The following is a 22,549-nucleotide window of genomic DNA, read 5'->3' as shown; positions in this document are numbered from 1 at the left end:
AGTACAAATGAGGTATAAGTTTAAAAATATATATTTCCTTTGAATTCAATTTATCTGTCTAGAGATGATGCTAGATTTTACCATTATGTCTAACACAGGGTTCTAAGTGTCAACGAAGTTCAAATTCTGCCACGTTTAGAACCATACTGCTAGGGTTGGCATCATTGAATGAGGAAACTATGGTTCCTTCCTAGCTGACAATTTAACTGAGCTGTCAATCAAGTTGGTTATGCTTTTTATACATATATATGCATTGAGGGTCAGTTCTTCCTTTAACCTATTTTTTTGTTTGCCTGTGAATATAAGAAGAACATGGTGTTAATTTATGACTAAAGCAGTATGTTGTTAACGTTCATACAAATGTTTTAAGCATAATAAGTTGCATTTGATATATTTTGTTGTGCTAAATTATTCCTAAATAGAAAGTTCCACATGCTTTACGAAGCATTTCTTTTAATTATTTCCTATCATTTCTTCCTTGCATTTACAGTATTGTGCTCTTAACACTAGACCGGACTGTCAAAAGGGTTGCCAAGAAATTTCATGGATATTTCTTTTTCTACAAACGTCATCATGAACAACAAAAGAAAACATCCAGCTTTTTGCTGTTTGTGGAGAAGAAATGAGGGAAAATGTTTAAAGTATGCTTTTAGCATATTTACAACGCATTGTAAGTGATTAAGGAGCAAATCCATTCCAGTAGTGTATATTGGTTGATTCTACGCAATACTTAGTAGGTATCGTCTTTCAGCCTCTTTTTTTATCAATTTAATATCAGTTTTTAACATATTTTGACAATTTTTTGTCGATGTTTTAGCGTTTAGCGATGTTTTAGTAAAATTTCCCTTTTTTCCCACTCATACTTGGTAGGTATATCACGATCTTACGTGATATAACTTAACATATTCATTTTTTTTTATTACATGCTAAACTACACGAGAGCCTCTACGTGCTTTGACCTACTTTAGAGTAGTGCAGGTGGACCGTTTCAACGTCAGAAAGTGAGGCTCGGTGAGGCTCGCCTTAATGGTAGTAGTGCAGTTGGACCGTTTCAACGTCAGAAAGTGAGGCTCGAAGTGAGGCTCGGTGAGGCTCGACTTAATGGTTTGCTGTTGTAAGGCATAAGCCTCATTTTCTCGCCGTGTTGCCAACATCTTACTCGAAATAAAATCACCAAGGTTTTTGCCTTGGTCTAACCTAACCTAAAGCAAGGAGCTGGCGAGCCTTTTTTTTATGGATTTAACCTCAGTGGTAGCATATTTTGACGATTTTTTTGTTGATTTTATACCGTTTGACGACTTTTCAGTGCAATTTTCACCGCATCTAATTTTTTATCCACTCATACTTGGTACGAATGCCACGATCTTACGTGATATAACTTAACCTATCCTTTATTTTTCTTACGAATATTTTTTAAAACTGTTCCGTCACCCTCTCGTTCTTCACGTCGTACGCGAAGGACTTCTCGGCGACCAGGATGACGCTGCACACGGTATCCTCGGACAATGGACTGTTGAACTCGCAGACGATCTTGATGTTGGTGCGATCGTTGAGCACCACCTGCTTCCTCTTCGTTGTGTTGATGACGAACATCGGCCTGTGGGTTTTGAATTCGCTGGGCATGTAGTACATGTCCACGTTTCCCTCCGTGACCCTCTTGTAAGCGGTGTAAGCTTCGTAAAGTTTTAGGTAATCATCTTTGGTCATGTCGAGGTTGTAATTTTCGCGCGGGAACACTTCGTTCCTACCATTCTTCAGATAAACGTTCTTGATATTGCAGTCGTCAAACTTGCTGGAATCTTTTTCCTGATTCTTGTCCCTCCCGGTCTGAAAGAGCACTACGACGAAATCTGGCATGTCGAACTGTATGTTGTTGAATTGAGTCGCGTGCCTTTCCACGAACTCCAAGTAGGCCTTCGCCGTGTGCCACACGATGCTCGTGACGATCTGATCGACCGAGTCCGTCGTACGATATCCCGTGTCGAAGTATTCACCCCACGCTTTCTTCAGGATAGTGATCAGAAAATTTCTCTCTCGCACGTCTATGGCGGTCCTCAGCCCTTTAAATTGCACCTTGTCGCTGTCGGCCAGCTGCACGACGTACTTTTTCTTGGTCAGCGCGAAAAAGTTTTTCAGTAAGAATTCGACCTTCACCCGCAGTTCGGGAACCAACCGCTCGTGCAGGTGATCGATCAAGCTATCCTGAGCGCGTTTATCCGTGAGTATGAAAAGCGAATTCGTGTCCATGTACATCATGCGCGGTCGCGGGTTCGAGGGAAAATTTTCGACCACGTCGCGCGATTTCAGTAGGATGGTTCGCGACAGAAAAGTGACGATGGGGACGCGCAAGCGGGGTTCTTCGAAACGAACGAGCCCCCAACGTTTTCCCGTACGGCCTGCGAATGTAAGGTTGGTTCACGTGAGCGCGAATTTCTTCGGGAATGTCTTTCAGTTCGTACATCTGACCGTACATGCTGTTCATCATCAACTTCGCCGTATTCTGTTTCGCGTCCATTTCGAGCAATTTGCCCGGCGGCAGTGGGTCTTGCAGTTCTTGGCTTACGCAAGGTCATGATCTTGCGGATGCACAGGGCGTTGAGCGTGTCGGGCGAAAAATACACGTGGAGATCCGCTTCCGTGCAGCCGGTTGGGGATTCGTGCTGCCGCGATAAACGTCCACTTCCGTGCCTGGTGGAACGGACGTTCCGGTGTGGAATTCAGGTCACTCCCAAAAGTTCACGTTGAAGGGTGAGAGCCCCGCTGCGACCATGACGCTCGGATAGAGGGACGTATGAACCCCGAGAAAATTCTATATAAAATAACATACTTGGAAATCATATTCACAGTAGATTGAATTTTGATTTTTTTGTATTCCCCCCGAGAAATTCTATATAAATAACATACCTTAAAATTCTATTCACAGTATAGATTGAATTTTTTGAGTTTTGTAATCACCCCCAAAAAATTCTATGTAAAATAACATACCTGAAAATTGTATTCACAGTAGATTGAATTCTTGAGTTTTTTGTATTCCACCCAAGAAATTCTATATAAAATAACATACCTGAAATTCTATTCACAGTATAGATTGAATTTTTTGAGTTTTGTAATGACCCCCAAGAAATTCTATATAAAATAACATACCTGAAAATTGTATCGCTATATATACTAGACTTTTTTTGATTTTTTGTGATTTTGGAGAAAGCAATGGAGTCATTCCATGCGAAATCAACACAGCCTTTGACCTGACCATCTCCGATTTTCATGAAATTTGGGGAGTTGAAACTATGCATGGAACTTAGTAACTATGAAAATTTTTAGTCTCGTGCGTCTTGTAATTGTTAAATTATTCAAGGTCAAATTTAGCAGAAATTGCCCTTTTTGAACCCGCTTAACTATACTCAATGTGCTGTAACTCGGCCACTATTTCGCCTAGAAAGCTCAAATAAAGCTTATTGTACAGGGAATTGAACAAGCTTTCCAGTGATATATAACAAGCCCACCTTTGGATTAAAATATAATTTTGTCACGTGACCTTGACTTTTGACCTTGAATATCTCAAAACATGTCATCACCAAAAATCGTGAAAAAAATATATTTGGTCCCTCATGCCATACTCTATAACATATCAAAAAATTATTCTGGGACTGAAATGGGATCAGAAGACACAAAATAATATGTTTAACTATGTGACTGCTAAAAGCTTCATTACATGAACTACGACGAGTCAAATGTCCCTTAACACCCCCTACAAAATGTAAAGGAGTTATCCTGGTCATGAAAGAAATATGTTAGGCACAGGGAGATCTCTAGCTGTGTGTGTCAAGCGCAGGTCCGGCATATTGTTGACCGCCATATTGAATTCAACGCAAAAATGTCAAAGGAAAGTGGGTGATGTGAAATATCAAATCAGGCTAGAATTTCACGAGAAATGAAGCAGCGAAGGTTTTTCCAACTTATTTTTAGGCAGCAAAACGTTATAGGCATATCTTTCACTTACGATATATACACATTATAGTGTTTTTAATATTCCTGTGAGCACACTTGTTGACGTCTCTCACACTCACATAGAATATTTGTCAATGTAGCAGGTGCAACATCATCGCAAGCAGCAACTATGCCTTCTCTCAGATGGTCAATATCAGGGACTTTTAGTGCATGCACCATTCTCTTCAAATGTTTCTGAAGGTAAAAGTCCTCCTAAGATCTTGGGAATGTGCAACCCTTTTAATAGATCCCCATCTGCCCATCAATCTACCTAGAAATTTACCATGAAGACATTTCCAAAATGTTCACATAGTGTGGTCACACACTGTCCTGTTTCAAAACTCTGGAAAAGTGCCATACCCCGTAAGCAAGGATCAAAAACCTGTTCACTTAACATAACACATCCAAGAAGCCCTCACCATTTCAGGTTCCGTTGTTGAATATGACCAACCATTCCCGTTCTCTATACACTATAGCACATCATTAGCTTACCAGCAACAAACATTCGGCTGGGATCTGTCTACTGTAGATTATCAAATCACAGGTATTGCGTATAATTTTTATTAACTTTACCGGGAACATAAAAATTAGCATCGTCACTGAAGAATTTTTCATTCCAAAGGAAGTGTCACGTAATTGTTTGAGATACTTTTCTCAATATTCTCCACTATTCAAGTATTTGGTGAATGTTGCTGATTAAAATCATATGCAATGGTGCGTATACTTATTTCTGTCCCAAGATGTCAGCGTGATCTCGACGAGTTCCTAACCTGTTAGGAGTATTCTTAATACTTTGTTTTTAACACCTCGAAAAGGGGAAAATTATTACAATTATGCAGTAATTTTTTTCCTGGTTAAATATACTTTGGAAAAATCTTCGCCGCTTCATTTCTCGTGAAATTCTAGCCACTTTCCTTTGAAATTTTTGCGTTGAATTCAATATGGCGGTCAACAATATGCCGCATTTGCGCTTGACACACACAGCTAGAGATCTCCCTGTGCCTAACATATTTCTTTCATGACCAGGATAACTCCTTTACATTTTGTAGGGTGTGTTAAGGGACATTTGACTCGTCTTAGTTCATGTAATGAAGCTTTTAGCAGTCACATAGTTAAACATATTATTTTGTGTCTTCTGATCCCATTTCAGTCCCAGAATAATTATTTGATATGTTTTAGAGTATGGCATGAGGGACCAAATATATTTTTTTCACGATTTTTGGTGATGACATGTTTTGAGATATTCAAGGTCAAAAGTCAAGGTCACGTGACAAAATTATATTTTAATCCAAAGGTGGGCTTGTTATATATCACTGGAAAGCTTGTTCAATTCCCTATACAATAAGCTTTATTTGACCTTTCTAGGCGAAATAGTGGCGGAATTACAGCTCATTGAGTATAGCTAAGCGGGCTCAAAAAGGGCAATTTCTGCTAATTTTGACCTTGAATAATTTAACAATTACAAGACGCACGAGACTAAAAATTTTCATAGTTACTAAGTTCCATGCATAGTTTCAACTCCCCAAATTTCATGAAAATCGGAGATGGTCAGGTTATAAATTGCACATATCTGTGTTGATTTGGCATGGAATGACTCAATGGCATCCACCACCAGTTTCAATCGTAAAAATGATAAAACTGAATGTGTTACTTGTGGGAAGCTACTCTCAAGGAACAATTTATCGGTACACAGGGCAAGATGTAACGAAACAGTTTCGAGTTTAAATCGTTCGTTACCTTCTAAGCCTTGTGCTCGATGCGGAAAGATGATCAGCATTGCAAATTTAAGTAAACACCTGAAAATTTGCAAACCATCGACCGAACATGAACATTGAAAAGAAAAATCGATGATCCAGAAACGGAAGCTTCCACTTCCAAACAAGTTAAATTATCCGATGAACGAAAACCAATTAGATCTGCATTTAACCGTCATATTCAGGATTTCTCTTTTACTTGGGAACCAGGCTGCGACATTCTTAGTTTCTTGCGTGAAACGAAAACATCCGTGATAAATATTCTAAAAAATAAATTGGAAAATACTTCCATAAAAGTATACGTTGATCTATTTTCCGAATACGAAAAAGTCGATTGTACAACAAGAGTCTTTTATCATCGAACAAAAAACCAGGCTCTTCATTTGGCTGACGTAGATAATTTGGACGAATTTTATTCTGATCTTTCAAATTAGCTGGTTAAGAAACACGACGATTTCGAGGCTAAAGGGTCGGGATGGTCTCTGTGTGGAAGTCCTCACACGTTAACCGTTTACGTGAACCAATTCTCGCCTCTTCGCGCTTCCAGCTACGTTCCTCTTCCACCGAACATTCAACACAAGAGGGCTGTGTTAAATATACAGAACAGCGATAAAAAAGTGTTTTCTTTGGTGTGTGTTGGCGGAACTTCACCCGATTCATTGGTCAAATCATCCAGAACAGGTTTATCATTACAAGCAGCATGAACCTGAACTGGAAAATGCAATGGCTGGCATCGAATACCCGGTGACCATTTCTGATATATCAAAATTCGAAACACGAGCACGAGATGCAGAAGGAAAACGCTTAATCATCAACGTGTATTCCTATACGTTGGATAAACATGTCGTGCATCCCGTCAGGATAAGCGATGTCGACGATGACGATGCTCGTGTGATTAATCTTCTTCTAATTTCAAACGACAGTGTTCACCATTACTGTCTCATTCGTTCACTTTCACGTTTGGTCAGAAGTCAAACTACCAAGTATGCAAACCACATCGAAGTTTGCCCGAGATGCCTAACCACGTTCGACGATCGAAAACAATCCAATTATCGAAAATACACCGGACGTCAGATTGCTATGGATAAACTTGTTCAACATAAAATATATTGCGGCAACAACAGACCGGTTCGAATGTTGATGCCCGAAAAGAACGAAGTGGAAGAATTCAAAATGCACAAGGCATTGTTGGAACATCCGGCCATCATCGTTGCTGATTTCGAGGCGTTCCTCAAACCACTCTCATACTGCGATCCGGATCCCGAAGTTTCTTCCACCACACCTAACCAGCTTCACGAACCAAACAGTTTAGGTTACGTTGTCGGGCGACAGGATAAAATAGATGAACCGTGCGTATACCGAGGACCCGATGCAATCGAACGCTTCTTCGAAAAGATGATCGAGGAGGTTGGGAAAATTGGATGCATGCTGCAAACATCGAAACCGATGCTTCCGTTATCTGCTATCGAACTTCAAAATTACTATGACACTGTCAAGTGTCCTGTGTGTGATAACCACTTCACAGACGACAATCGTAAAGTGTTTCACCATTCGCATACGGACGGTCGCTTCATAAGCGGAATCTGTAATGCATGCAACCTCAAAATCCAAAAACCAAAATTCGTCCCCATATTCTTTCACGATGGTTCTAATTACGACTTTCATCCCTTAATCAGGAAACTCGGATACGACGCTCAAAAAATAGATATTCTTGCTCAAAACGAAGAACGATACATCTCTATAAGTAAGAAAGTTATGATTCCTGAGACTAAAATACCATCGAGATGAGGTTTCTGGATTCATACAGATTATTTCTCTCTGCCAGCCTGGACGCTCTTGCCAGCAAACTTTTAGACGAACAATTCAAAATTACAAAAGCTAGTTTTCCCAACGTAGACATACAACTCGTTAGACGTAAAGGGATTTATCCTTACGAATATGTTAGTGATAATTCTAAATTTAATGACGACGCTCTCCCACTTCCAAGAGAATTTTACAGCAGACTCAGAGAGAAAGGAATTACGGACGAAGAATACCAACATAGCAACCAATAGCAACTCATGTGGGAGAAATTAGAATGTAGGACACTCGGAGACTACCACGATGCCTACTTAAAATTAGACGTAACGATACTCGCGGATGTTTTTCAAGCGTTCAGGTAAACGGCAACGAATATTTATAAATTAGATCCAGCGTATTTCTACAGCCTACCGGGATTAGCGTGGTCGGCAATGTTATTCCAGACAAAGGTCAAGCTGGAACTGATATCGGACGTGGACATGTTACTTTTCATCGAGAGGGGGATTCGGGGCGGGATGGTACAATGTGTGCAGAGATATGCAAAAGCCAACAACGTGCACATGAAAGAAGATTATGATTCAAATCGAGCATCGAATTACATCTTCTACGCCGACGTTAATAATCTCTACGGACATGCCATGGTACAGAAACTTCCTTACGGGGGATTCGAATGGGCATCAATAGATATAGAAAATTTCGATGATAGTGAGTATGGCTTCTTCGCAGAGGTGGATATCGAATTCCCCGATCATTTACACGATCTGTTCAGCGATTTGCCACCGGCATCCGAGTTCAAATCTTCGCCTCATTCTAATCAATGCAAGCTTTTATTGACTCTAGAGGGGAAAAAGAGATATGTTGTTCATTACTCGAATCTCCGATTCTTGATCGGGAAGGGTGCTAAGGTAGCGAAGATTAGAAGAGTCCTCAGGTTTAAACATTCCGAGTGGCTCAAACCGTACATTGAAAAAAACACGCAACATAGGACAGTTGCCACTTCCGATTTAGACAAAGATTTTTTAAATTGATGAATAACGCGGTGTATGGCAAGACGATGGAAAACGTGCGGAATCATGTAGACGTGAAATTGGTTTCAGATAAAAATAAATGCATGAAGTGAGTGGCCGATCCTAGATTCAAGTCGAGAAAAATTTACAATGAGAATTTTTCACTTTTCAATCTAGATATAAAGTTGATGAAATTCAGAAAACCAATTTACGTTGGCGCAACGGTTCTCGACTTGTCAGTAGTATAAAAGTATATACAACCAGTACGAGAAATGATGAACCCCCCTCAGGCAGATTTGGCTACACTTAAAACTTGCTCAACATGCCCATATGAGCTTTTTGCTCAAGTGTGGTACTCCGTCTAATCCAAGATTTTTGTAAAAATGCCCTCGGGAAGTTCCTGTGAAATGATGAGCCCCCTCAGATTGATTTGTCCACACTTACAAAAGGCACTTCTGTCAGATTGTTGTCCATAATCCTGTCAAAAATATGCCCCTCTTGATATTTTTTTTGGATACACTTAAAACTAAGCTCTAGCATCATGTTATGCATCAAATTATGATGCAAGAGCTTTTGTTTTATGCAACAAATTATGATGCAAGAGCTTTTGTATTATGCAACAAATTATGATGCAAGAGTTTTTGCATTGTGCAACAAATTATGATGCAAGAGCTTTTGCATTACACATCAGTTAGTATTGTGAGAGTGGCTGAGGAGTACAGATGTGTTGTTGCATTGCTCCTCTTATTTTTTTTAAATATCGCAGATTTGTATAAATTGAATTATAGGTTTGTTTGATTCAATATATAGAATTTTCTAATATATTGAACAAAGGGTTTATATTTGTCCTAGTTTGTTATACAAGATCAATACATGACACATGGTATTAGGTCAATGCCTTTCCATGCACATCACGACATGCCTGTGCAGACATGCAATTCAGAAAGGTCAGTGCTTCAGTGGATCAATACTTATTCTATCTTTGTGCATGTAGGCTATCCTATACAACCTGTCATAGGTTTATTAAGTATAGAGTTTTGATTTGAACCCCAAGAAATTTTTTATAAATACCAAAGCCAAAAATATTAACACACATACACACATACACACACACACTAAATATACAAAACACACTGCTGAACCCAACTGATATTTTTTATTAAGCATAGAATTTTGATTTGAACCCCAGAAAATCTTATATAATAAACAACAACAAAAATGCCAAATCAAAAATATTGTAATCAATGCAATAAGAATATAACCAGCCCCAATTGGGCCAGGCATCAAAGGAATTGTAATCCAGACAAATGCAGAACTCCCACAAAAATATGCCCTAAATGCCATAGAAAATATAGCATGGAATACTTCACTTATAAACATAAAGGTACTTGCTCTGCACAGTCATCAACATTGCCCCCTCAACCATCTACATCTGGTCTGAAAATAAAGCATGAAACACCTGTTAATGCTGGACCGGCAAAGCAGCCACGCTATGCACCACCTATCCATAGCAGTTTTAACGGCTAATTAAGGAATCACCGTTTTGTATCAGAGCCAAGATGTGACATTAAGAATTTTTTGAACAGTATAAATTCTGATGTGCAGGCAATTCTAAATGCACAAAATGGCTCTTATAAGCTGTCCCTCAAATTGTTTACACAAATGGCACAGAATTTACACAGCCCAACATAACAGAAACTGTACCGGTATATTCAAATGCAAATTCAGACAAAATAATAAGCAGTTTGATAGATCAATTGAATATTAAACACTCTGAATTTGCTGCAAAAGAGTCTGGATGGAGCCTATGCGGATCTTCACACAAGTTATATATTAATATTTCTGAATTCAACCCATTACAAGGATCTACATATTTGCCTTTACCTGCCAATATTAAAAACAAAAGAGCCGTGGTTAATATAGAAAATAATGATGAGAAATTCTTTTTGTGGTGTATTTTAGCTGCTTTGTATCCAGTTTCAAGGGATCCTGAGAGAATAAGTTATTATAAACAGCATGAAAATGATTTTGATGAAGCAATGAAGGGTTTAGAATATCCAATGTCTGTTCAGAATATTGATAAATTTGAAAAAAAGGCCAGGGATATTAATGGTAAACAATTATCTATTAATGTATTTATTTGTTCTACTGGCCGTGGCAATTGCTTGATAGCACCTCTCAGAATCAGTACATTTGATGATGATTCTGCTGTTCCGATTGATCTGCTCTTAATTGAAGGGGATGATACACGCCATTATACTCTGATACATAATCTTGAAGCTTTAGTCAGAACACAACTAGACAAAACTCATAGAATATTCAAGTTGTGCAGAAGATGTTTGTTTGTATTTGATGGTAAAAAAATAATAAATGGGGTTCGGGAAGTGAATACAGAAATTGCTAAAAACAAGTTAATTGAGCATCTGAAATACTGTGGCAACCATAAACCTGTTCATATGGTGATGCCTAATCCAAGTGAAAATGCCAAATTCAAAAAATTTGAAGCCTTGTGGGAACACGCAGCATATATAGTCTGTGATTTTGAATCAAATCTCAAACCTCTTGCATTCTGCAGCCCAGATCCTGATGAATCTTCAATTATATCATACCAGCTACATGAACCTTCTAGTTTTTATTATGTGGTTGTACAGGATGGGGTTGTTAGTAAAGAAGATATATATACATGGGAGCAGATGCCATCAAAGAATTTGCAGATAGAATAGAAAATGGGTGCCGTTGCATAGCATCTAATGTCTTATTAAAATCAAAACCCATGTTGCCTTTAACAGAGGAACAGATTGAAGATTTCAACAATGCAGAAAAATGCCCGGTATGTGATTCTGAATTTTCAGATGCAAATATCAAGGTTCATCACCATTCCCATACAGATGGTAAATTCTTAATGCCCCTGTGTAATAGCTGTAATATTAAGATCCAGAGACCAAAATTTGTCCCTATATTTTGCCATGGTGCATCCAATTATGATTTTCATCATTTGATCAGGTACGAGGGGTTTGACAAGCAGAATTTAAGTATTTTAGCTGAAAATAATGAGAAATATATTGCTATTAGCAAAATAATTAAAGTTATTGGTGTTCCTATTCACTTAAGATTTCTTGATTCATACAGAATTCTGTCTGCTAGTCTGGCTACACTGGCCACTCAATTATCTGATGATCAATTCAAAATCACATGTGCTTTGTTTCCAAATCAGGACCTGAAATTAATTAGGCGGAAGGGTGTATATCCATATGATTATGTTACAGATTTTTCTAAATTTGATGAGTGTTCTCTGCCACCACAACAAGAGTTTTACAGCAAAATCAGAGGATCTGGAATTACTGATGATGATTATCACCATGCCCAGTTGATGTGGAACAATTTAAAATGCCAGACATTTGGTGATTATCAAAAGGCATATTTAAAACTTGATATGACCCTCTTAGCTGATATACTTCAGGCATTTAGAAAATCTTCCATGCAAAATTATAAGCTGGATCCAATGTATTTTTACAGTGCTCCGGGCCAAGCATGGTCTGCAATGTTTTTAAACACTAAAATGCAATTGGATCTGATCCAGGATCAAGATATGTATCTGTTTATGGAACAATGTATAAGAGGAGGCATGGTGCAATGTTCTCAGAGATATGCCAGAGCAAATAACAAATATATTCCCAATTATGATTCAGCACGACCATAAAATTATATACTGTATGTAGATGCCAATAGCCTCTATGGTTATGCTATGATGGATAAACTGCCATATGCAGGGCTTGAGTGGGTTGAAGATTTCAATATTGAAGATCTTAAGGATTTTGATGACAGTAACTATGGCCTGTTCTTAGAGGTTGATTATGTCATATATTACAAAAACCTCCAGTTCCTGATGAATCATGGTGTTCAAGTGACCAAAGTTGGAAAAGTTTTGAGGTTCAGGCACTCAAGATGGTTGAAGCCATATATTGATACAAACACAGAGCTTCGAACATCTGCAATGAGCCAATTTGATAAGACCTTGTTTAAATTGATGGTCAATTCAGTGTATGGCAAAACAATAGAAAATGTCAGAAAACATATTGATGTTAAAATAATTACTGACCCCAGCCGGAGCAAAAAATTGATTGCAAAGCCCAACTTCAATTACAGAAGAATTTATGATGAGAATATGGCACTTTTCAACATGAAAAAAACAAAGATCAAGTTTGATAAGCTTGGTATTGGAATTGGCCAAATTACACATGTTAAAATTGTTTTATAATGTGTTGAAGCCTTTTTATAAGGATCGTGTAAAACTGATGTACATCGACACAGATAGTTTTGTTCTTGATATTCAAACAGAAGATGTTTATCAAGATATAGCACAGCCTGAATTGTTTAAATATTTTGATTCCACTGAACATTCAAAAATTAAACACCACAACAAAAAGGTGCCTGGCAAGTTAAAAGATGAGACACTTGGTGATGTTATTGTGGCATTTGCTGGGTTAAGGGACAAGATGTACAGTTTTGAAACATGTAGTGGTGTGTTGCAAAAAAGGCCAAGGGCATTGGCAGTGACTGTAGACAAAGAGCTTAAATTTGAAGATTTCAAAAATTGCCTCAAATTATGTAGCACAATCAGAACATCAGAATCCAGAATTCAGAGTGTGGATCACTTGTTGACTACAAATATTGTAAGAAAAGTGGCTCTGGATCCACATGATGATAAGAGATGCATTTTATCATGTGGCATACATACTCTACCATGGGGCCATTGTGATTTGAAAATTGGTAATCAATGCCCAAATACAGAGCATGATTTGAAATAAATAAACATGCCTATGAACTTATTTGGGTTCAAAAAACAGGCTATTATGGACCTACCAACACCACAACCATCTTCTGATATAATATCTAAACTAAGTGCTTTGTTAATTATTCATCTGAACAGCATACTTACAGATGTTGATGATGAAACAGGTAAAACATTGTACATATTTAACAATAATTTAAATCATTACCTATTACCTGTAGGTGGTCAATTACAATTTATTACAACCCCTGAGGGTAATGTCAAGATTTCAGTAGGGAGAAATATTTATAGAATTAAGTACTCAAACATGGTTTCTGGCACTGTATATACTGTTTCTGCTGGTGACTGCTTATATATTGAGGTCCCTGGATCCTATGACAAGCTTATACCTTCTTTTATAGAATTAAGAATTAGATATTCAATAGTAAATAACCACTAAAACAAAAATGCCTAATGATATATTTGGCCATACAAGACATGAAGATCACAGTGATGAGATTCTGATGCTTGATGTCAGAGTCAAGAAATTAAGAAGTGATTTGCAAACTTTACAAACCACACTGAATGCCAGTCTTCAACTAGAAATTACAAATTTGCAATCACAATGCATGGACCCTCTTCTTAAAATTGACTCTGAACTCAAATTGCTGCTTCGAAAATATACTGACTTGGCCACATTAGATAATTTTCAAAGTTTAGAAGAAGCTGTAGCAGCTCTTCAAGCCAAATTTAAGACCCAGGCCACCAACTCTGAGCAATTGAAACAGCAATTGGAAGAGCAGATAAATAATGTCCAGACACAGCTCCAAACAATTGTCAAAAGCATAAAATCACAAGAAGATTTTCATCTAGTGATTTCCACCCTAAAGGAACAGATTCAATCACTCCAGATACCTAATCTGGACCCCTTGAACAATGCCATAGCCGAGGTTAAAGAAAAAATTGAGATACTTGAAAATTTTATGAAACACTTGCCATCTTCTGATGCTTTGAGTGCAATAACTCGGAGTGTTGCAAACATCAAGCTGCAACTTGAAACATATGAAGATTTTGGAAAAATTCAAAGTACCATAACCCATCTTGAGGGTACAATAGCAGCAGTGCAAAGTGATTTGACAAATGTACAAGAATCTCTAGAATCCCGCCTGCCTGGTATTGTAGACACACTTGTCAGTGTCCAGCAACAGATCACAAAGCTTGAAAACCTCAACACTGAATCTGAGCTATCTCATTTTCATCACTTGATCGATGATATCCAAACAAAACTTGAAATTTTACAACAATCAACACCCACTCAGGCAGATATAACCCTGCTCCAAAATGCTATGCAAAATGTGGCTGATGCATCTGAATTAAATTATGTGAAATTGGCACTTGAATCTTTGCAAAATACTGTATCAAATCTGCCTACATCACAGGAACTTAAAAATATTAAGAGAGCTGTGAATCGCATATTGAAATCAGAAGATATCAAGAATATCCAGACAGAGATCAAACAACTTACTCAGACAGTGGCCACTCTACCAACTAATCAACATATTAATGAACTGCATGCCCTGTTTGAGGATATCAGAAGACAGGTCCATGATCTTACTGCTCAAAATTCAAAATTGGCAGTTATTGAAAATTTGCAACAAATTGTAGCTAATATCAAGCAACAGCTAGGGACCATGGAATCCAATCAAGCAAATGATCCGTCTGTTTTTGCCACCCAGCTTCAAGAGATTGTGCAACAATACAAGAAACTTATTGTGGACATAAAGATCAAGCCAGGCCATGATGATGTTGTTAGGACCATCAATGAGCACCTTGAATCTGTAACAAGCAGATTGCTTACAGCAGAAAAAGAAATAACAGGCATAATCGAGAATCCTAAACATACAGTAATTCTTGAATTGTACAGCATCCCCAACAAAGAATATGATTCACCATTTACACCAGGTGGCAAAATATATATGCTGTCCCCTGCTCAATTTCATTACCAATTTTTTGTTGGGGGCACACTTAGACCAATCAAGATCAAATATTGGCTACAACCACAGGCACACCACTACCCTACCTTATCAATAACAAATGCTGACAACAAAGCAAAAATCACCAGTGTGGAGTTAGAGGATTTTACAGATCCCAATACATTAGAAACATCTTATGCTGAAGATGATGGCTCTCTGGAATTTCATATACAAATAGGAGACAAGTTATATTTAGAAAATCCTGTAGTATCAGCTGCTGAACACCCCATAGTTGCAATATTCTTGTTTACATATTATGTCTAGACAAATTATTGTTGATAAATTACACAGACAAGCCAGACATAATTATAAGAGACTGCCAGTAGTCACAAAAGGCATAGATGATTTATGGCAGAGCGACTTGATTGAGATGGCAAGTGGACAGCTGAACAACTTAGACAAAATCAACAAGGGCTACAAGTATCTACTCACTGTAATAAACACATTTTCAAAATTTGCCTGGGCTGTGCCACTCAAATCCAAGACTGGAAAATGTGTTACAGAAGCCTTCAGGACAATCATCAGAGTGAAAGATCACCGCGCTATTTGCAAACAGATAATGGCAAAGAATTTTATAATTCTGTGTTCCAACAATTTATTAAAAGCCAGTCAATAAAACATTACTCGAGTTACAGTGATCTCAAGGCCTCAATTGTAGAGAGATTCAACAAAACCCTAAAAAATCTTATGTATAAACAATTTACACTTCAAGGTAATTATAAATGGCTTAATATTCTTCCAGAACTTCTACATAAATATAACAACTCGGTCCATTTCACAATCAACATGAAACCCTGTGAAGTAACTTCATCTGATGACCAAAAATTGATCATGACTGTTTATTATCCTAGATACCAGCCAACAACAAGAAAGGCCAAATACAAGGTGGGTGATCAAGTAAGAATCAGAAAATATAAGCACTTATTCAAAAGAGGCTTTACAAGAAACTGGAGCACTGAATTATTTACAGTGGTTCAAATTAAACCTGGGACCCTTAACACATATGTAATAAAATACCACCGAGGAGAAATTCTCAAAGGCCGGTTCTATGAAGAAGAACTCAACAAAACTAAACAGCCTGGCACATATCTCACAGAAAAAATCATCCGCAGAAAAGGCAACAAGTTTTTTGTCAAATGACTAGGACTTCCAGAACACAGCTGGATCGATGCAGACAAAGTGATAATATGAGCACCTGGGATGTTATAAAAAGGCTGCCAGAACCTGAACAGCAGATTAAGATAAATGGCAAGTTGCTGCCTGATAATATTAGATGTCTTATTGTTGGACCATCAGCTTGTGGTAAAACTACACTAATGATTGATATTTTTTTATTGGCACCCAACTGGTTAGACTGGAAAAACAGGCACTTGTATGTTTTCTCTAAGAGCTTGGAACAATTAAAATATCAGCAGTTGATGAAGCTATATGATGGATTGGATATTGCCACTTTTGAATCAGATGTTAAGCCACTCCATGAATGTCTCGATAATTCTGTTGTTGTGTTTGATGACATTATACTGGCTAAACAAAACAAGGTTAGAAATTTCTTTACACAGGGCCGACACAAAAACATTGATTGCTTCTACCTGGCACAGACTTTTTCTAAAATACCGAAGCAACTGATCCGAGACAACAGCAATTTTATATGTGTGTTTCATCAAGATCATACCAACTTCAAACACATACATGATGAATATGTAGGTGGGGATTTCAGCTACAATGATTTTTCCAAGTTTTGCAGTAGGTGCTGGAACCAGGACAGTTATGGGTTTGTCACAATTGATATGACAAGAAAACCCAATAGTGGTAAATATAGAAATAAAATTAACAATTTTCTAGACATTGAAACATATATAAATAACCATGAAAAGGCCAATCATTGATGATCTTAAATTAAGAGATTATCTTGTAAAAAGATTTAAGGGATGGAAATCAGAGAACCGAGGAATTTATGAACAACACAAACAAACAGAACAGCCTATTATTGATGCTATTAGTGAATTAGGTAAAAATATGAAAACTGTTACAGAGCAAAATCAAAATTTGATCACAGAGCTTATACCTGTAGCTGCAAGGAATATATTATATTATCCAATCACCCCACTTTCCAGTATTCATACACCTAGTCCTGTTGCTCCTCGAAGAATTGAAGCTACTCTGGATCCTATTGAATTGGGTCTTCTTGCTCAAAAATATTTAAGCACACCTAAAGACAACAAAGATGAGGTCTTTGGCTTATATGCTGACACACAGCGTGATGGTAGCATCATACATAGAATTGGCAATTTCAGAGTAACATTTATGGGAGATGATCTCATTGTATATTCAGAATCTCATCTTGGAGAAAAAGGTGGTTTTGTTAAATATCCCGGCACACCTGGGTTGTGGGAACTGATGACAAGGAAGAGACCTGGCAATTATACTAATCAAGATTATGAGCATTACAAAGAAATATTAATAAAATCAGATGCTCTATACCAGAACAATGATCCCACACAAAAAGGAGTCAAGTCTAGCAGTGGAGCAAAATACAACAATTTAATCAAGCCCATATGGTCACAAATTAAGACAGGCAGTGGAATCAAACAATACAACACCCTGCCTAAAGAATTTGTCTGGGTTGATGATGTCAGGAAACTTGTAGACAGGTTATTGGTGATAGCTGGGGAGGAAAATGCTGGCAACCACAATTTTTACAATGAAAAGGTTGGAATTATGGACATGATAAGCACAAAATTGTCTAATTTTATTGTGAATGACACTAAGGGGATTGGATATCTTATTAATACTCTACCACCTAAATTTTGGAATATTTCTGAGGGCCGGGGGTTGGTTAATGACATTATAAACAAGCTGCCATTTGAACTACACATTCCAAGCTATCCGTATTGTGGTCCCGGTACAAAATTGGACCATAGATTAAACAGAGGTGATCCTGGTGTTAATCCCCTAGATGATGCTTGTAGAGACCATGACATAGCATACAACACACATACTGATCTTGACAAGAGACATGTTGCAGACAAGAAATTAGAAGAGGCTGCATTTGGTAGATTTGTAAGCAAAGATGCTTCTTTGAGTGAAAAAATAGCAGCATTGGGAACCACCATAGCTATGAACACCAAGCAAAAAACTGGGGTGGGGGCTGTGAATATGTATATAATAAACCTACAATGAAGGCCAAGGGTGTTATGTATCAAATACCTTATGCAGGTCTTAAATCTCTTAAAACTATTGATAGTCTTTTAACCAAAAAGCAGCGCAAGAATAAAAGCTCTTGTATTGCCAAGGGCCATGGTATGAAATTATTACTTAGTACCCCCCCAATTAAAAAAATTACAACAATCTAGAAAAAAATCACATGTGGGTGGATTCATATTTACTATCCCGGCCATCTTAGCAGCACTTGGGGCTGTGGGGAGCTTGGCTGGGGGATCAGCTGCCATAGCAAAAACAGTAATAGATGCCAAGAAAAATAGGGCAGAATTAGATGAATTGGAGCGCCATAACCTGGCCATGGAGAAACAAGGCAAAGGTGTTAAGAGAGCCATGAATAAGTTTAAAAAAAACAAGAGCCGCTTACAAACCAAGATATTGAAGCTTTAATCAAGCCACTGGGCATCAAACATTTTAGAGGTGTGTACATGTCTGATTCTTTACCAGAACAACCACTCAACAAAGAGTGTGGCATTGTTAATTTGGATAAGTACAAAAATCAGGGCACTCACTGGATTTGTTATCTTAAATATTTAAAAGATGAGGCATTTGTGTTTGATTCATTTGGAGGTGTTCCACCTGAAAATTTAGTAAAATATCTAAAATCAGCTAATCTTTATTACAATAATGCCCGTGTTCAAAACTTCAAAGATGTTAATTGTGGACATTTGTGTATATCTGTTCTCAGATATATGTCTCAAATAAATAAACCATCAATTGAAAATTTTCAAAAGGCCTTGTGGTATTTAAAACATCATGGGGGTATTCCATCTCACCAGCCAAAATTCAATATTGAAACTCAAATTACATGATGATATAGTGTATCCCAAAACAATAGCTCTCAGAGCATTTTATGGCATGTACTTGATCCCTAATATTACACACCACAACAACAAAATTGCAGTAGGGGATCAAAAAATTGTCATCACTCCAGGGCAGTATAATCTGTCCACTCTAAATGCTCAATTACCCAGAGGTATAGTATTAACTCAAAATTCTGTCACTCACAGAGTAGAGATTGTATCTACTACAGAAACAGTTGATCTGGGTACTATAGGAGAGCTGTTAGGCTTTGAGAACAACACAAAACTTGAACCAGCCATCAAACACACTGCTATTAATATACCCAAATTCTTAGCCATAGAGACTGAATATTCACTGTAATGTGGCCGAGGGTATGATCACCAAATCAAATGGCATAGGCACTCACAAACAAACTGGCATCATTGCAACATTCAAACCTAATTCTGAATTTATGGAGCCCATCATCTACACTCCATCCCCAACATTATATTTTCCTGTGTGCCATAATAGAATAGATAACATTGAATTGATGGTCACTAATGAAAAAGAAGAATTAGTTGATTTTGCTGGAGCCACAACAACTGCAATCATAGAGATTAATATTTAAATAAAAATACATACAAAAAAAATGGAAAATATTGAGAGTTATGAGCTACAATCATTCCCCACAAACAGGAGGACATTTGCAAATTTAAATCAACCCAACACAGAGCTTGAGGTTGATCTTGATGTAGGGGATGGCTTTATACACCCCCACAGAGCAGATCTATACATCAAATTTGATGTTGTAAAGCTCGATGGAACAGATTATCCGGCAAATTCAAATATAAGATTGGTAGATAATTTTGTGCCACATCTGTTCTCTGAAATTGAGATCAGAAAGCATGGTGTTGTTATAAACAGAGTGGATTATCCCGGCATTACCTCCACAGCTTTGGCCACACTAAAATTATCCAAAACCGAGGCTTCTTACTACAAAATAGGTGGATTTGAGGCTGGTGATAAAATTATATCTAAGAGCCACACAGTGCTGTTCCCTATGCGCCTGTTGCCAGGATTCTTCTCAGATTACAAAGATATTATGTGGAAGGGTGGTTTAAGAATCACATTTAGAAAAGCTGCAAATGATAATAATGCTTTGATGAGGTACAGCACATTAAACTCTACAGGGGAAGCTCTGCCCAATACCCTACCTGATGAGGGCAAATGCATTATTCAGACTATGGAACTAAGAATCCCGGTTGTTGAATATGAATCCAGTTATGCTCTTAAATACAAAGCAGATATAATAAAAAATCCACAGATTCCTTTACAATTTTATACATATCAATGTGTACAGAAGCCTGCCGCTGGTACTTATTATGAGTTTGATGCTACAAATTCATTCTCCAGTATACAATATGACATGCCGGATTTTGTGGTGGTACTGTTTCAGACTGGAAGACACAATAATCTGGAAAAATATTCAAGTAGATTTGATAACTGCAACATCAAGAACATATATCTTAAAAATGGCAGAAATGAGGTATTCCCTAGAGAAAATTATAATTTAGACATGTCCAAGGATGATTTCCTTAAATTATATGAAGCATTTACAGCATACAAAAGGGTCACTACTGGCAATACTGACATGTATTACACACCAGATGAATTCAAAGCACAGAGACCCATGTTTGTCATCAACACTTCAAAAAGAAAACAAGTTGTGGTTAATGACAGGACAAACATTAAAATTATCTGTGAATTCCACAATACACTCCCTGATGACACTATATGTAGTGTTATTCTCATAGGTGAAAAATCATATGTTTATGATGTAAGAAATGAGAGAGTCACAGAGCAATTCTAGAAGAATTACATTGTTTTAGTACTAGATATGCAAGTTGAGCCTGGTGCCCAATTGAACTTAAACCGGAAGTAAATGTGTGTGTGTGTGTGTGTGTGTGTGTGTGTGTGTGTGTGTGTGTGTGTGTGTGTTAATACGTTTGGCCTAGTTTTAGGTGTGGGCAAAAAAAATATCAAGAGGGGCATATTTTTGACAGGATTATGGACAACAATCTGACAGAAGTGCCTTTTGTAAGTGTGGACAAATCAATCTGAGGGGGCTCATCATTTCACAGGAACTTCCCGAGGGCATTTTTACAAAAATCTTGGATTAGACGGAGTACCACACTTGAGCAAAAAGCTCATATGGGCATGTTGAGCTTGTTTTAAGTGTAGCCAAATCTGCCTGAGGGGGGTTCATCATTTATCGCGCCAATAGTATCATCAATTATACTACTCTTGTCGAAACTTTACATGTTCGAATTTCATTATGACGTGATGAAACCCTTCTTCAATGATAAGATATCACTTTTGTACACGGACACCGACAGCTTCATTTACAGCATACAAACACCTAACCTCTATGAAGACATAAAAAATCCTTCCATGCTTGAGGATTTCGATACTTCTGCATATCCTCAACCCGACAGATTTGGGATTCCTTCCCTCAACAAAAAAGTCCTAGGTAAACTGAAAGATGAATGTAACGGTGATATTATTGTCGAGTTCGCGGGTTTGCTTTCGAAAATGTATGCCATGAGAACAGAAAGTAGCGTCACGAAGAAAGCAAAAGGTGTGTGCAAGAATACGGTGGAGAACAAACTCACCTTCCACGATTACATCGATTGCCTTTACTCACAATCGACGATACTAAGTATAGAACAAAGAATCCAATGTGTAGAACATGTGATTACAACAAAGAAAGTTAGGAAAGTAGCATTAGATCCGCATGACGATAAAAGATGTATTTTGTCTTGTGGAATCCACACATTGCCTTGGGGACACTACCGTTTAGAAATTAGTAAAAATTGTAGGCAATGCAATTGAAAAAAAATAAACTTAAATAACTTTAACTAAAATTAAAAAAAACTTTAACTGTCTCAAATTATCACATACACAATAAATAACTAGCAAGGACAATGAATCTCTTTGGTTTCCGAAAGCAAACAATGGAGACTGTACACCGCACGGCAGATCATGAATTTCTACCTTCCATGTTATCTAAACTCAACTGCCTGTTGATCAATCAATTTTCGGAACGTTGCTCTTCTTGCTGGAACAGTGACGATTTCGGATTCGCGACGATCGACATGACGAGGAAACCCAACGACGGAAAATACAGAAACAAAA

The sequence above is a fragment of the Lepisma saccharinum genome, chromosome 6 (assembly GCF_977018435.1).
Source record: "Lepisma saccharinum chromosome 6, izLepSacc3.1, whole genome shotgun sequence".
Lineage (NCBI taxonomy): Eukaryota > Metazoa > Arthropoda > Insecta > Zygentoma > Lepismatidae > Lepisma > Lepisma saccharinum.
This window is presented reverse-complemented; position numbering follows the sequence as displayed.